The sequence below is a fragment of the Marmota marmota genome, unplaced genomic scaffold, assembly GCF_001458135.2.
Source record: "Marmota marmota marmota unplaced genomic scaffold, marMar, whole genome shotgun sequence".
NCBI lineage: Eukaryota > Metazoa > Chordata > Mammalia > Rodentia > Sciuridae > Marmota > Marmota marmota.
The window spans coordinates 1,248,632-1,265,303 of NW_026000173.1; the positions used below are offsets into that span (position 1 = coordinate 1,248,632).

The window sequence follows — 16,672 nt, forward strand, 5'->3', positions numbered from 1 at the left end:
CACCACTGTACCTGGCCAGGTTTGGTTTCTTTCTTTTCTTTTTTTTTTTTTTTTGGTACTGGGTATTGAACTTAACTCTGAGCCACATCCCTCAGAGTTATATTTTACTTACTAAATTGCTGAGGCTGGCTTTGAACTCTAGATCTTCCTGCTGAGCTTCTGGAATTAAAGGCATGCTCTACCATGCCCAGCCCAATTTTGTTTTCAATTCCAGTCTGATGCTAATGCATGTAATTGCAGGAACCTAAATCACATTCAAAATCTATCTCTAGCCAGTGTGGTGGGGCACCCCTGTAATCCCAGAGTCTTGGGAGGTTGAGACAGGAGGATTGTGAATTCAAAACCAGCCTCAAGTAAAAAGCAAGGCTCTAAGCAACTCAGTGAGGGCCTGTCTTTAAACAAAATACAAAATAGGCCTGGGGATGTGGCTCAGTGGTCGAGTGTCCCTAAATTTAATCCCCAGTATCCTCCGCCAAAAAAAAAAATGTATCTGTAGAAGAGTATAATGTGTAGTTTTTAGTTTCCCACTCTCTGTAATACAGAAAGGTATAAGAAATTTGAACAAAGATTAAGCAAGCTAAGTCATAGTATCTCAGCATATCTAAAATCAGTTAAGCCATTATCTTCCAGTACAGACCATCCCACCCCTAGCTCACCCTGTTATACTGCTGACATATCTGTGAGTCATTGTTAGCATCTATCTTCATTTCTATCTTTTCCTCACTTTGAATCCCAACAAACACCCACATATGCATACACACACTCTTGGCTACCCAAATCCTATTAAGCCTACTGTTTTTGTTTGTTTGTTTTTTGTTTTTTGTATTAAAGATCAAAACGAGGGTGGGAGTGGAGATTGGGAGTGGTTAACTATATCACAAGTTCTTTTTTTGAGATAAGTTCTCCTAAATTGCCAAGGCTGGCCTTTAATATGCCATCTTCCTGCTTCAGAGTCCTGAGTTGCTTAGATTACAGCTTTTCACCACCAAACCCAGTGAGCCTACCTTCTTTTTTTTTTTTTTAATATTTTGTTTAGTTGTAGATGGACACAATATCTTTATTTTATTTACTTATTTGTATGTGGTACTGAGGATCAAACCCAGCGCCTCACGCATGCAAGGCAAGCACTGTACCACTGAGCTACAACCCCAGCCCGAGCCTACTTCTTAATATCTTCAAATTTGTCTGTTCTCATCATTCTTTCCATCACTTTAGTTCAGTCCTCTCTTTAGCAGAGTCCTAACTGGTGTCTGAGTTCCAGTGCTTTCCTACCTTTATTCCTAATACACAGCAGCCAGAGCAATCTCTTTAGTATTAATCAGATTAAGTCATCTCCCTGGTTTAAAAATCATAAAGGTTCCTCACTGTTTTTAGGATATGGATGAAACTTCATTCCATCATTATGTACAACTATAATGCACTAATAAATGAATATGGAAAGAGAGAGAGAAAGAGAGAAAGAAACTCACTAGCATTATTATTATTATTATTATTATTATTATTATTATTACCAAATTTTTGTGGTGGGGGATTGAACCCAGGGCAAAGTGCATGTACATGATAGATAAGTGCTCTATCACTGAGCTACATCACCAGCACTTTTTATTTTTTATATTTTATTTTGAGATAAGATTTCACTCTGTTGCCCAGGTTACCCTCTAATTTGCAATCCTCCCACCTCCACCTCCTATCTCTGGGATTACAGGTAGGTACTACCAATCTTGGTGTATAGGCAACATTCTATTTGTAATGTCTCTGCCACCATCCTTAATTGTCCAGAATCCTTACTTTAATTTGGCTAATTTATTTTCTTCTTTCTTTCTTTTTTCTTTTCTTTTTTTAATTCTCTCTCCCTTTCCCACATCCCCCTCCCCCTCTCTCTTCATAGTGCTGTGGATGGAACCCAGGACTCTTGAATACTAAGCACATGCTCTACAACTGACCTATACCCCAAGCCCATGGCTAAAGATGAGTATAAATAAAAAATTTATATTCATCCTTCCTAACTCAGTATATCCTTTGGATTGTCTTCCTGGATATCTCTGCTACAATGTGAATTTACTGTGGACAGATGCTTTGCTCACCATCCTCTGCCCCAAACCAAGCACAGGAGCTTACACATCCTGTGCATCAAAACGATATATTTAAAAACAACAAAAAGATATGTTGAATAAATGTGGTATAAGAAGCATTTGATTTTTACACCTAGTTCCTGCACAGAACTCCTAAAATTCTTGGAATTTTCTGAGTGGTAGGAGTGTCTTTTGTTATTCATAACAAGCCTCTGATCTTGCACAGTGATCACTCCTGGGTTTATGCTAATGAGATGATTTTAGTGTGGCCCCTAGTAAACTTCAGGATTGGGCTGCTCTCCAGAAAGACCAAGAGATTAGAACTGGAACTTTCAGACCCACCCATCGACCTCCAAGAAGCAGGGAGTGGCTAAAGGTAAAGCACTATAAAATCTCTTGAACTAAGGAGGCTTGATGAGCTTTGGGGTTGGTGAACTGAACCCGTATTCCAAGAAGGTGGTGCATCCCAACTCCACCTTACACGGGGACAGACTATCCTGTGCTGAGGACTCTTCTCAGACCCCACGTTCTACATACACTCTTCGGCCAACTATTCATCTGGTTTTTGTTTTTTTCTTTCATCTGTTCTTGATAATATACTTGATCATGAACTGGTAAGTAATGTGCTTTCTTGAGTTCTCGGAGTCATTCTAGCAAATTATTCAGACAGTTGAGGAGGTCATGGGAATCCCCAGTGATAGCTTGCTTATAAGTCAGAGGTACCAGAGGCCGGGACTTGAGGTTTGCAGCTACTGTAGGTGGGACAGTTTGGTGGGACTAATCTCTTAACTTAGGGGATTTGATGTAACTCCCAGGAGACAGAGTTGGTAAGAATTGAACTGTAGAACAACCAATTGCTGTCAGAATCCCTCAGTGCAGAAGTAAAAATAACCTGGCACATCTGGTTGTCAGAAGTGTTCTATGTGAGCCTGGCACACCTTTAGTCCTAGCTACTCAGGAGATTGAGGCAGGAGGATGGCTTGAGTTTAGGAGTTCAGGGGTCAACAAGGGTGACATAGTGAGGACCCCCCACTTAAAAAGTCTTCTGAGTTAGAGTATAGAGAAACTTTGTTTCTTAGAATAAATAAAGAAGTTATCAGCAAGTTAAGAGGATTCTGAGCGTGAAGGGGAGAGACTGTATTTTCTAAAACCAGACACAAGAGGGCAACAAATAACTTCTACAGACAAGTCTTACTGTTCAGTTGCTGAATGTTAGTTAATGTAGTTCCTGTAGCAATAATATTGGGCTATACCTAACAGTGTGAAAGACCTTTACAAACTAAGACCTGCCTCATCAATGATTTCTCTCCGATTGTCTTTGTGGTAAACACTTCGCAGCAGCCAGGCACGGTGGCACAAGGGCTCAGGAGGGTGAGGCCAGGAGAGACTGCATTTTCTAAAACCAGACACAAGAGGGCAACAAATAACTTCTACAGACAAGTCTTACTGTTCAGTTGCTGAATGTTAGTTAATGTAGTTCCTATAGCAAGAATATTGAGCTATACCTAACAGTGTGGAAGACCTCTACAGACTAAGACCTGCCTCATCAATGATTTCTGTCCGATTGTCTTTGTGGTAAACAGTTAGCAGCAGCCAGGCACGGTGGCACAAGGGCTCAGGAGGGTGAGGCAGGAGGATCACAAGTTCAAGGCCAGCCTCAGCAGTTTAGAGAGATTATCAGTGAAGTGAAAAAGAACCAAAGTAACGCCATTTTGTTCTGACCTGACTCCATTTTATCCTTGCTTAAAATGTTTTCTTTTTCAGCCTCCTGACAGATGTATCTATGTTGACAGTACAGTAGGATCTTCCCGTGTCCCTGATTATGGCCCTGATGTATAACAAAATGACTCTGAAATGTGTAATCAAAACAATTCTCTCTTGCAATCAAAATACGTCCCAACAGGGTCTTTCTGACCTAAATGTGTTCTTGTGGGTTTTGCCTCTATAAACTCTGTATTTCCAAAATTCAGAAGCTGGGAGTTCTTTGAGGCGTCAGCCTGCTTCCAGCTGCTTGTCTGGCATGCTTGTTAAAGGGCCCCTTTTCCCTTTCAATTTGTCTTAATATGCTTGGTGGTTTGGAATTCTCACACACTCCATAATAATCAGCAATTTAGGGATACACTCTCTCAAAAATAAAAAGGGCTGGGGATGTAGCTCAGTGATAGAGCACCCCCTGGGTTTAATCCCCCCACGGATTAGATCATACACCTAAATGTAAATTCCCAGAAAGAGGAGGATAGTGTCAGGTGCCTATAATTCTAGCACCTTAGAGTCTGAAGCAGGAAGATGCCTTGAGCCTAGCCAGGAATTTAAACCAGCCTGAGAAACTTAGAGAGAATCTGTTTCAAACAAAATAAAATAAAAACATTACAAAACTAGAAGATAACAAAATCTATACATACCTCCTGCCTCCAATATTTCTGCCTCAACCTCTCAAGTCCCTAGGATTATAAGCATGAGTCAACCATACCCAACTCCCCTTTTTAAGGTGTGTGTGTGACAGGATTTTCCTAAATTGCTCAGGCTGGCCTTGAGGTTGCATTCTTCTGCCTCAATCTCCTTAGTCCCTTGGGATTATAAACATACACCACTGTGCCTGAATGTGTTGTCTTTTTAATTTTGTATTCTACTTTGTTCATTGCTGATACAAAGAAAAGCAATTTAGATTTATTTATCTATTTGTTTATTTGCAGTGCTAGTAATCAAATGCAGGGCCTTGCAGTTGTTAAGCAAGTACTCTTACACTGTGCTACTCCTCCAGCTCCCTCCTTTTGGGGGAGCTTTATCACAGAGTTACATGCTCAGATTTTTAATTTTGACTCAGGGTCTTGCTAAATTGTTTAGGGCCTTGAATTTGTGATCCTTCTGCCTCAGCTTCCTGGTTTACTGGGATTACAGGATACCACCGTGCCCTTTTAAATTTTGAGTCGGGGTCTCACTAAATTGCTGCAGATCATCCTGAATTGTTGAGGCTGACTTTGAATTTCCAATCCTCCTGCTTTAGCCAGGGATTGCAAATTCAAAGTCAGCCGCCTCAACAATTCAGGATGATCTGCAGCAATTTAGTGAGACCCTGACTTGTGCCACCACACCAAGCTCCCACTGACTTTAAAAAGTTAATTAATGTTTTGGGTTTAGCTACGTAGTGCAGCACTTGTCTAGCATATGTGAAGCCCTGGGCTCCATTTTCAGCATTATAAAAGACAAAGGAAGGAAAGAAGTTTTAAAAGGAAGTTAGTGCTTCTATAGTGTAACAGATATATGTACAAATGTATATAAAAATATAAGTGGCATGGTGCAGTGGTGCATACTTGTAATCCCAGAGGCTCCGGAGGCTGAGGCAGGAGAACCAGGAGTTCAAAGCCAGCCTCAGCAACATCAAGGTGCTAAGCAACTTGGTGAGACCCGTCTCAAAATAGGATTGGGTATGTGGCTCAGTGGCTGAATGCCCCTGAGTTCAATCCTGGTACCCTCCCAACTAAATACTAGTTTTTAATTCTATGCAGATTCAGGGAGGGCTGTGTAGCCCTCCTAAAAATCAGTGGTTATGAAACTTTCATGCATCACAATTATCCAATGTATATCAAACTGAAGAGGTTTTTTTTTTTTTTTGGTACTGGGATGGAACCCAGGGGTGCTTAACCACTGAGCTACATTCCCAGTTTTTTGTTTTTTATTTTGAGACAGGGTCTTGCTAAGTTGCTTAAGGCCTGAAGAATCTAACTCCATCCCTGCGGATTTCAATTTGGTATGTGTAGCATACTTTGCAATCACCTTCAGGTGATCCTGGCTCTGTCAGGTATTCTTACTAAATGTGAGTATGTATCTGAATCTCCTGAACGTGAATGTATGATAGCCAGATGCATACAGGATGATCAGTTAAATTTGAGTTTCAGGTAAATAACAGATAATTTTTAAAAATAGGTTATGTCTCATAAGGTAATATTTGAGGCAAAACATCTGTTTAACTAAAATCCAAATGATACTATCTCTCCAAGCATCAGAAAACATTTTCAAATTAGTAGTTAAATCTCCCTTGTGGCAGGTATTTGTCATGGTTATATACTTTGACTTTTAAGGAAAATTTCAAAGTGTGTAATCTCATCAGGATTTTTCTCTTACTGATTATCCCCCTGAAACAAAAAGCTCAAGAGAAATAATATTACTGATCTCTGATATTTTACCATTTCACATCTCTTACTGTTTACTCTCCTCCTTTGCTTCCCCTTTTCTTTTTAAGTTAGTTTCTCTGATTTTGTCCAAGTTTTCAACAAAATAATTTTTTTTTCAGAGCTCCCTCTTTCTTTCTCCCTCTTTTTTTCTTTCTCCCTGCTTTCTCCTCAAGCTTTCCAAGCCGACATTAAAATTTGTAGAGTACTAGAGACTACAGTAGCATGTTCCCGAAGGAGATTCTGTTCTGCCTGTTCTTTGGCTGAAGCAAGTTCCTGGTCAGGGCAAAAAGGAGCTTCAAGAAACAACAATTGCTTTGCTTTAAGGATCTGTTGGGAGAGTGATGGATGGCACTGCAGTTAGGACTTGCAGAGCTGCAGGAAAAGGAGGGGAGTCATTGCCAGGCAGCATGAGGGGAGGAGGTGTCTGGAAGAAAGAGCCAGTCAGGAAGAGCTTATGAAAGGGGTGGAGAATGCACTGCCTGTGTCTGCTGCCTGCAAGACCTTTCTGCAGACATTGTGTCTTTGTGAGCTGACTGCAGAGGCCATGTGCACGCACAATGTATGTGATGTATGTGTTGCTTCTTTCAGATCATGGGTCTGTGTGAACTGCTGACTACAAGAAACAGGAATGGATGTTGAAAAGATTTTGCAGTCAGAGTGCTTGTTTGTGGTTGTGTGGAATGTGTGACTGATTTTTTTTGCCAAATGCACTGTTCTGATTCCAGCTCTGAAAGTTTAGTGGAAGTCTGGCAGACTAAGCCAAGACACAACAAAGTCAGAATTTAGAAGGAGATTATGGGGGCAACCTGAGATGGAAACCAAGAGAGAAGCTGTTGCAACAAGAGAAAAAGAGAGAAAGGGGGAACAAGAAAGCAGAAGGTAAATAAAAGAAATTCCTTCCTTAGAAAGGAAGAAATTTCAGAGGAGAAAGGAAAGAAATAATACATACTTCCAGATTTAGCACAAGACCCCCCCTAGTTCTAGTACCTAGCTAGGATAGTTCATCTCCCTCATATTCTTCTAGACATGGCTTATCCTGAAATATGTATATTAGAGGTATATTTTGGTTCACCGGGGGATATTTAAAATCTTAATTATCTAGAAAGGAGCATTACCAGTTCTTATATGAACAAAAAAGAGATTTTGTTGTTATTATAGAAAGGCTAGGGCTGGGGATGTGGCTCAAGCGGTAGCGCGCTCGCCTGGCATGCGTGCGGCCCGGGTTCGATCCTCAGCACCACATACAAACAAAGATGTTGTGTCCGCCGAGAACTAAAAAATAAATATTAAAAATTCTCTCTCTCTCTCTCTCCCTCCCTCTCTCACTCTATCTTTAAAAAAAAAAAAAAAGAAAGAAAGGCTATTGGGCATGATGGAAGGACATCAGTTTTGGTCTAGGAATTCATTGAGCAGGATTAAAATATTTATTTCTGGTGATTAAAATAATGTGTGAAATGCATGACATTTCAAAAGCAGGGGTATTGAAATATACCCAATCTCCATGTGCAAAAACTGTTATTGTCATTACTTTTAAAAAATTTAACAGGTACCACCTAAACTTGGAATGAGATATTTAAATTAGTCATAGATTTTTTTTCCCAGATCTAGACAGGTAAACCAGACAGCATAACTTTTAATGTGGATGTGAGTTGAAGAGTCCTAGTTGGGAGTATCCCAGTTTTGATTTGTTGGCAAAAAACTAACTGTATTCTTAATTTCAAGTTTCAACCATTGTGATGTCCTGTTCCCAGCATTTTGCTCACTAATTTGTCTTTTGTTTCCTTCAGCCATCTTTTTCACTTTTTTTTTCTTTTTTCTTCATCTGTCTCTCTCGGTTTGTTGTCTCTTCCTCCATTTCCCCCTGGATTTGAGTAATAGTTTTTTTGCCTCGTTTCCTCATCCTTCTCTCCTTTGTCGGAATCTTTCTTTTTTCATGTTTGTCCTTCTCCTCATTGCTTTCTAGGTGTCTTTGTCTCCAGCAGAGGGGGTCTGACCAAGACACTGAGGTAGGGACGTGGCCTGGGAGAGAACAGGGGAGAGGCTGGTCGGGAGGAAGTCCGGCTTCAGCTGTTTCTGCAATCAGCCTACAAAATCTGACCTACAGCCCTGCTCTGTAAATCCCACCCCACCGTCTCCCAGTCAAAGGGTCTCCACTTCTCCACCTTCAATTGCACCTCCCCCGCCCCATGCCTCGGTGACATCATTCTCTACCAGCTGTGACTATCAAGAGACACTGACCTAGTTTTGGCCTCTCTATTAGGCACTAAACCCTGATTTTTTCCACTAAACTGAGTTTTCTGCTAAACCCTTTATGTTCCAAAATGTCAGTGGGTTCCATTTTAAACCTCAAAACATTTTACAGTCTCCCACAACATAGTAGTTTACATGTCTGAAGTAAGAGAAAAAACTTAATGATAGGACTTTAGCAAATCCATTTGTGACTTAAATGGATTTATACATTATTCTTAAATAGAATCTATAAATGGGGTGGGGAAGCACAGGCCTTTAATCCCAGCATCTCCAAGAGACATGAGGATCACAAATGCTAGATTAGTCTCATCAATTTAGTGAGACCCTCAGCCATTTAGCAAGACCTTGCCTCAAAATTAAACAATTAAACTAAAGTTTAAAAGGCAGGGGACTGGGAATGTAGCTCATTGGTACATATCTCTAGGTTCAGTCTCTGGTGCAAAAAAAAAAAAAAATTAAAAAAGAAATCAGAATCAATACATAGTGGGGCATTGTGGCACATGCTTGTAATCCCAGCAATTTTGGAGGCTGAGGCTGAAAGATCTAAAAGATATAGAGATGGGGATATAGCTCAGCAGTAGAGCATCTCTGGGTTCAATCCCCACTATTGTAAAAACAAAAACAGATTAAACAAACAAAAAACCCTAAAACAAACAACAAAAACTACACATATTTGAGGAAATATACATTTATTAGTAATACTTTTTGTTAAATCCTATAGATGATGTTGTTTAATGGGTTCTTAGATTCTGCAAATTCCAATATATGCATCACTATTTTTCAAATGTCTTTTTAAATGCTATCATAGATAAGCCAAGACAGAAAGCAGTGATATTTAAATTAAATTTAAGAAGTGGGAAAACTGTCCACAATCAATTTTAAGGACTTTGGTTGGATTATAAAAAGAAATGAAGCAAAGCTAGGCGTGGTGCCACATGCCTATAATCCCAGCCACTTTGGGAGGCTGAGGCAGTTCAAGGCCAGCCAGGGCAATTTAGAGAGACTGTCTTAAAATAAAAAATCAAAAAGGGCTGAGGATATAACACAGTGTTTTCCTAGCATGTTTGAGACCCGAGGTTCAAACACCAGTATGGCAAAAAAAAAAAAAAAAAAAAAAAAAANCTCTAAGAGCTTTTATATATAGCAAGCCCTTTAATGCTCCTAATACCATTATTGGATTTAAATATCTTCTTTTTATAAATGAACAAATTGAGGCTCAAAGTGGTTAATAATCTGTACTTCTTGGCTGTCCACTTATAGCTGTTTGATTTTGGATAAGCTACTTAACCTCTCTGAGCCTCAATTTGTTCATTTATAAAAAGAAGATATTTAAATCCAATAATGGTATTAGGAGCATTAAAGGGCTTGCTATATATAAAAGCTCTTAGAGCCAGGTACAGTGTCATACGCCTGTAATCCCAGTGACTTTGGAGGCTCAGGTAGGAGGATTGCAAGTTTGAGGCCAGTCTCTGCAATTTAGCAAGTCCCTAAACAACTTAATGAGACCCTGTCTCAAAAAAAAAAAAAAAAAAAAATAGAATGTTGCTGAGTGTTAAAGCACACCTGGGTTCAATACCCAGTACTACTACTGCTACTACTACTATCTATAAATGTTAACTACCCATTCAGGGTGCTGCTGGTGGCATAGATGGTGACAAATCCTCACAGCCCTTATGCGGTTTGAATATTATCATTTCCATGGGTAGATTCCATGAATAAGTTGTCTACTAACTCAGCCATGTTTTTTTGCATCAAGTGAGGGGGTGGTCCTATGTTTTTGTTTTTTCTTTTCCCCTGCCTCAGTGCTTCTTCTATTTGTGGGAGAACACAATGCCTTTCCAAATTTACTTATTCTATATTTTTCCACTCATTCTTCAAAGCTTTTATATTTATATTGAACCCAGAGGTGATTTACCACTGAGCTACATCACCAGACCTTTTTATTGATTTTCAGACAGGGCCTCAAAGTTGCTGAGGTTGGCCTCAAAACTGCAGTCCTCCTGCCTTAGCCTCCTGATTCACAGGTATTACAGGTGTGTGCCACCATGCCCTGCCCCAAATCGATATACTTTTAAAGATACTTTTGTCAACCATAGGTAACAATTCTCTTTTGAGGGAATAAGAAATTTTTTTTTCTCGGAGTCATATATGAGTGATAAACGCCCAGGAATATAGTTTTGATTTATAAGGCATGACATGGTTCTTTCTTAGAAGTTTCAGGAGCTTTTTAGTTATAAAAGAAAGTAGTAGTGTCATGCAGTAGGTGAAATCGAGGTTGGGAAATCTCTGCCATATGATTCAGATGTTTTTAACAACGCAGGGGAATCTTTTACAGTATTCTGACATTATCATATTCTTATCTTTAAGGTTGGTGGAAGCCTGAGATCCTGGAAGGTTAGTATACATTCCAAGAGTTTTATCTAGTCTCAGGAATGCTAGGTCAGAGACAGGGATTGATAGTATATAGCTATTAAAAGGGACTACACCCAACTCAGAATAACTTTAGCTCTTAATCTGCAACATCTCTTTATAATAATGATATTCTAATCAGTGAACCCTAGTCTGCATACTCTTAAATATAGATGCAGTTTCTTTTCTTTTTTGATACTAGTGGATTGAACCCAGAGGTGCTTTACCACTGAGCCACATCCCCAGCCTGTTTTATTTTTCATTTCGAGATAGGGTAGTGCTAAGTTGCTTAGGGACTCACTAAGTTGCTGAGGTTGACTTTGAAATTGCCATCTTCCTACCTCAGCCTCCTGAGCCACTGGGATCCGCCCCCCTCTTTTTTTTTTTTTTTTGAAACAGGGTCTTTTGAAGTTGCTTAGGGACTTGCTAAATTGATGAGGCTTGACTCAAACTTGCAATTCTCCTGCCTCAACCTCCTGGGTTGCTGGGGAATTACAGGCATGTGCCACCATGCCCATCCAGATGCAGCTTCTTTGGTGAACTTCAGTTCATATTCCTATGCACACTCAGGAGACCAGGAAATTATCACCAATGAGTTAATATCATTGACTTAATTTTTTCTTCTGGCAGAGAAGACTAATAATATTTGTTCAACCTTACAAGTTTGCTTGAAGCTACAATGAGTTAATAAATGTTGAATGCTTTAAAGAAAACGTTTTACAAATGGTCAGTTTAGTCTCTTTAAAGGCACTGTTTTCAAACTTTTCGTGTGTCTAAGAATCACTTGTTATGCTTATTTAACAAACACCCAGATTTTGGTAGGCTGGGGATATAGCTCAGTGGTAGAGAAATTGCCTAGCAACAAGAGGACCTAACTGGGTTCAATGCCCAACAGAGCTAGAGGGAAAAAAAAATGCAGATTTAGGTGGCTCAAGAAGTGTAGCTAGGTTGGCTGATTCAGAAGGTCAGAGGTGGGGGCCACGGAATCTGCATTTTAAACAAGCATCTCCCCTGTGATTCCTATGTGGTAGACAAAAAGAAATTTTACTGACAACCAGATGCAATTTAAGAAAGATGGGGCAACCTACATCACCCCTTGACTTTCATTCAACTCCTTCTCTGATTCAGCCGCTGAATTCCTTTCCCCACCCCAACTCCCTTTGTGTCTGGCATGGGCATTGTCTTAGCATAGTTAGAGAGGCACTGAGTTTAATGTGCAGAAATGGAGTGGAGGAAAAGGAGGAGGGATGTGGGTGGAGAAAGACTAGACTAGTGTTTAGCTATTCTAACAGCGAAGACTGTTGTTGTCGGGCTGGTTCTAGCCGGCTGGCTCCGGGAGAGGAAACAGCGGGGAGAGCTAGATTTACTGCAGCTGCCGCTACTGTTCCTTATTTGCTAGTGAAGATTCTGATATAAGACACCCGCCACCTTTTTCTCTAGCCACATGAATTTTGCAGTAATCACATTAGACACTCCATAAAGAATACTATTAAATACTGAAATCAGAGGTTAAATTCCTGTTTATAGTTCTCTTTACTAGTTTTCAGTCCTTTAGTTTTGATCAAATTCCAGCTTGTTTCCTTGAGACCCTGAAGGAAAAGATTGGTGGCAGATGGTGCCTCTGGGGCACTTAAAAGATTTTTGTTTGACCTGCCATCTAGAAAAAACAATGTTGCTCCTTATGTGTTTTGTTTGTTGTTGTTGTTTTTGCCTGATGTACATATACACAAGTAAAATCAGAGATTTGGGATTGGTCGGACCTGGGTAACTTTGTTGGGGGGAGTTGTTTTCATTAAACCCTGTTCCTGTGCCTTCCTGGTATCATCATGTTCTCTCACAACTTACTTTAAAAAAATACTTCTTGCTGCTATTGTATTCTAACCAGCTAATCTGATTAACTGAAATGGCTAGATAACGTGCATTTCAAACACAGCCAGATATAATTAATTCTAACATCACTGTTGGTTGTACTTTGGGGGGGCACGATAGAATCCCCTGAAAAGCTTTAAAAAATATTGCTCCCATACCAAGGGACCACTGTACCTATTAAAACTCATTTACTCCTTGTGATAGTTCAGTGAAGTAGGTAACTCTCCTCCCTTTTACAGGTTACTAGATGAAGGTACTGGGAGGTTAAATTACTTCAGAAGATCATATAGGTGGTAGAACCAGAAATTCAATCCAGGCAGTCTGATTCTAGAAGTTATCACCTTAGGTTCTGTAACAGCTCTTAAAAGACTCTTAGTACCCTGAAGAAAGTCAGCAAGAAAAAAAAAAAAAAGGAAGAAAAAAAAAAAAACAGACAAGTGATGAAATTATATTGGCAGCAGATTAAAAGCACTGAATAGAAGCTATTGGCTGGAGTGACTGAGAAGGGAATGTGACCTGAAAGAAGGTAAACAGGTTAGGACAGGTAAAGTACTTGGTTCTTAGATCCAGACATCTGGCTTTAACTATTTTTGGAAGCTTTCCAATTGATTCTAATATATATATAAGAATAAGAGCAAAAAATCTGGAAGTGTTTTGGGTTAGGTAAAGAGTGAACTTTATGTTCATCTCAAATTCATCACTCATAGAGTTGTTCTCACTCTCAGAGACATACAATTAATATTAATTATTTGTATTATTACCACACATGTACACTTTGTATAATTTCTTCTCTATTGATAAGACTATTTTGCTATCAACTTGGATAATAATAGTCAATAATTATTGAGCAATTATGTTGTATGTTATGTTTGAGTTATTTCCTTAATCTTGTAATTTAATAAAGTAGTACTAATGAAATCCTGATTTTTGCTGATGAGAAAACTTAGATTTATGGAAGTTAAACAAAAATCCCATGCTGCTAAAAAGTTAAACCTGAATTTCTAATCAAATTTATCTGACGTGAGGTTTATTGTGCTCCCCAAGGGATTCAGCTGATCTTAAAGCCTTCTGAAGAATATTAATTCACTGGTTAAATATGAGTGATACATGATTAAGGCAAGACAAGCTACTTAAAGTATTTTTGAACACATGTTGCTATCCAAAGGACATAAAAACCATTCTTCTCTAAACATATCAACCATGAAGCCCCAAAGATTATAACTGAATTTATGTATAGCCTTTCTTGACTTTGGTATCCCAGTATGAAAATGGTGGAAATAATTTTCTCCCTGGTTATTTTATACAAAAAAAAAATGTGAAGTGTGAAATGATTATTATTTATGTAAATATTGTATCAATATAATGATAATGACACACAGTTTTAATCACATCATTGACTTTTTAAAATAGTCCTTTTTAAGGCTAGGGTTGTGGCTCAGTGGTAGAGCACTTGCCCCACGTATATATAAAATAAAGGTCCATTGACAACTAAAAATTTTTTAATATTTCTTTTTATGTCCCTTATTAACATATGTCAAAAACAATGTATAAGCTGGGTATAGTGGCACATGCCTGTAACTCCAGTGACTGGGGAGGCTGAGGCAGGAGGATCTGGAGTTCAAAACCAGCTTCATCAACTTGGTGAGCCCCTAAGCAATTTAGTGAGACCTTGTCTCCAATGAAACAAAAAAGGGCTGGGATGTGACTCAGTGGTGATGTGCCCCTGGTACCAGAAAACAAAACAAAACAAAACAAAAGCAATGTATATATAATAGGAATAATTTCAGTGTGGCATTACAACCAATGATACAACTTTTTTTTTTTTTCCCCCAGAACTGGGAATTGAATCCAGGGGCATGGTTACCACTGAACTAAATCCCATCCCTTTTTATTTCTTACTTTGAGACAGGGACTCACTATTGCCACGCTGGCCTTGTGGTTCTCCTTCCTCAGCCTCCTGAGTTGCTGGAATTACAGGCATGTGTCATCATGCCCAGGTAATAATAGCATTTTTAAAAGGGCAGATGGCAAATAAATTAATAGTGTAATGTTCCCTATTCGTAGTTTTAACATTAAAAACCACTTTTTCTGGAGGGTACATTGTTACCATAAAGTGGATTCCATTATGTGGGACTGAAGGAACAAACTTAAGTATTATTGGTCCTCTGTGCAACGTTTGTCCTGTGTTATCTTTTGCTAGATTTTCATAGTGTTAATCTCCCTGTGATCAAGCTTTACTTGATCACAACTATTGGTCTATGTCCTAGGAGGCTGAATAGAAAGAGTGGAAATCAATAATGTTGTATTTCTTTAGACTTTATCCTCTTTTGAAGGTATGTCATATACCACATTTGTTTTTCTAAACCTGTCCTCTGTGAGGATAGGCACTATTCTTCTTGGTTACTCTCAGTGGTATCACATATAGTAACAACAGTAAACTCTCATAATAGCTCTTGCTTTGTTTCAGACACTAAGTAGTGTATATGGCTAATTCTTCTGTCTCCAAGAATTCAACAAATGTGGATTGAAATATTTGAAAAGAAATTGTGTCAGTACCAAACATGTACTGGCATTTTCGTATCATTTCCTTAAATGATCCAGTGTGACAACTATTTACATGGCATTTATATTGTTAGGTATTATAAGCAATCCAGAGATAACGAAGTATGCGGGGATATGCCTACATTGTATGCAAATTTTACTTGCAAATTTACATTTGGGACTCATCCTAATTTTGATATCCAAGAAGGGTCCTGGAGCCAGTCTCCTATTGGTTGAGAAAGAACTATGCATTTAAATGAGTTGACTCATTTATTCCTTGCGAAACCTAAGTGTAGTAGGTATCCATTTTTTTCTCACTTTTATAAGTTAACAGATGAAGTTTCTTTAGAAGATCACATAGGTAGTATAAACAGAAATCCAATCTAGGCAGTCTGATTCCAGAAGTCATCACTCTAGGTTATTCAGCCGCTCCTCAAGGGCTTTTAGTTTCCTGAGAGAAATGAGCAAAAAGCAAACAAACAAACAAAAAACCCCAAGACAGGTGATGAAATTATATTGGCAATGGATTGGGAAAGGAATGTGAACAGAAGTTATTGGCTGAGTTGACTGAAAAGGAGATGTGACCTGCAAAAAAGGCATATCAGTTAGGACATTACTGTAGCTTGCATCTGGGCTGATTATTTGGAAATTAATCTTTCATGGATAGAAGGGAGGTCATCTGCCTTTTTTTTTTTTTTTTGGTACGGGGATTGAACTGAGCGTCGCTTAACCACTGAGCCACATCTCCAGCCCTTTCTTTTATTTTACTTACAGACAAGGGTCTTGCTGAATTGCTTAGGTCCTTGCTGAGTTGCTGAAGCTGGTTTTAGATCCTCCCTGCCTCAGCCTCCCGAGCTGCTGGGATTACAGATATGCGCCACTAAGTCCGACTCATCCACCACTCTGGATTTTATTTGAGGTCTAGAAAAATTAGGTAGTCAAACATTTATAATTTTATCCTGCTTTGGACTATGATTTTACTTCATTTTCATAGTTTTAGAATTTACAGAATGTTCTTAAATATTTCATCTCATTTCGTTCTCATCAGAACCCTGAAATGCACTTTTATCTTTTTATAACGAAGGCTGAGGGAAAGTTAGGTAATCAACTTGACCAAGGTTTACGCTGGTTTCTAAGTGGTAGAGCTGGCTCTGTCTGCCCTGGTAGATATCTTTTAACCTGCTAAACACAGTATTTACGGTGTCGCTTTATGTGCCTCCATATACAATGACTTTGTGTGTACGCGGATATGGACCCTCTAGGTGCCCATCATCTTTGTCCCCAAATCTTCGCCTCCTGGAGGGGGCGACCGCGGTGGGGGGTGGGGGCGGCAGGCGGCGGGCGCCGAGGTTGGGATGT

At 39.2% G+C, this 16,672-nt stretch overlaps 1 protein-coding gene across 5 annotated transcripts in view; it reads left to right on the top strand.

The window, feature by feature from the left end:
- Positions 1-2,499: 2,499 nt before the first annotated feature.
- Positions 2,500-16,672, top strand: part of Rimklb (ribosomal modification protein rimK like family member B) — an 83,336-nt gene continuing 69,163 nt past the window's right edge. For 4 of the 5 annotated variants that reach the window (XM_048787844.1, XM_048787845.1, XM_015506569.2 and 1 more), the window contains exon 1: positions 2,500-2,686. The gene's annotated coding sequence lies outside the window, so the exon portion shown is untranslated. Of the gene's footprint in view, positions 2,687-6,730; positions 6,804-16,672 lie in introns of those variants that run through there. The other variant, XM_048787846.1, reaches the window with a different exon arrangement.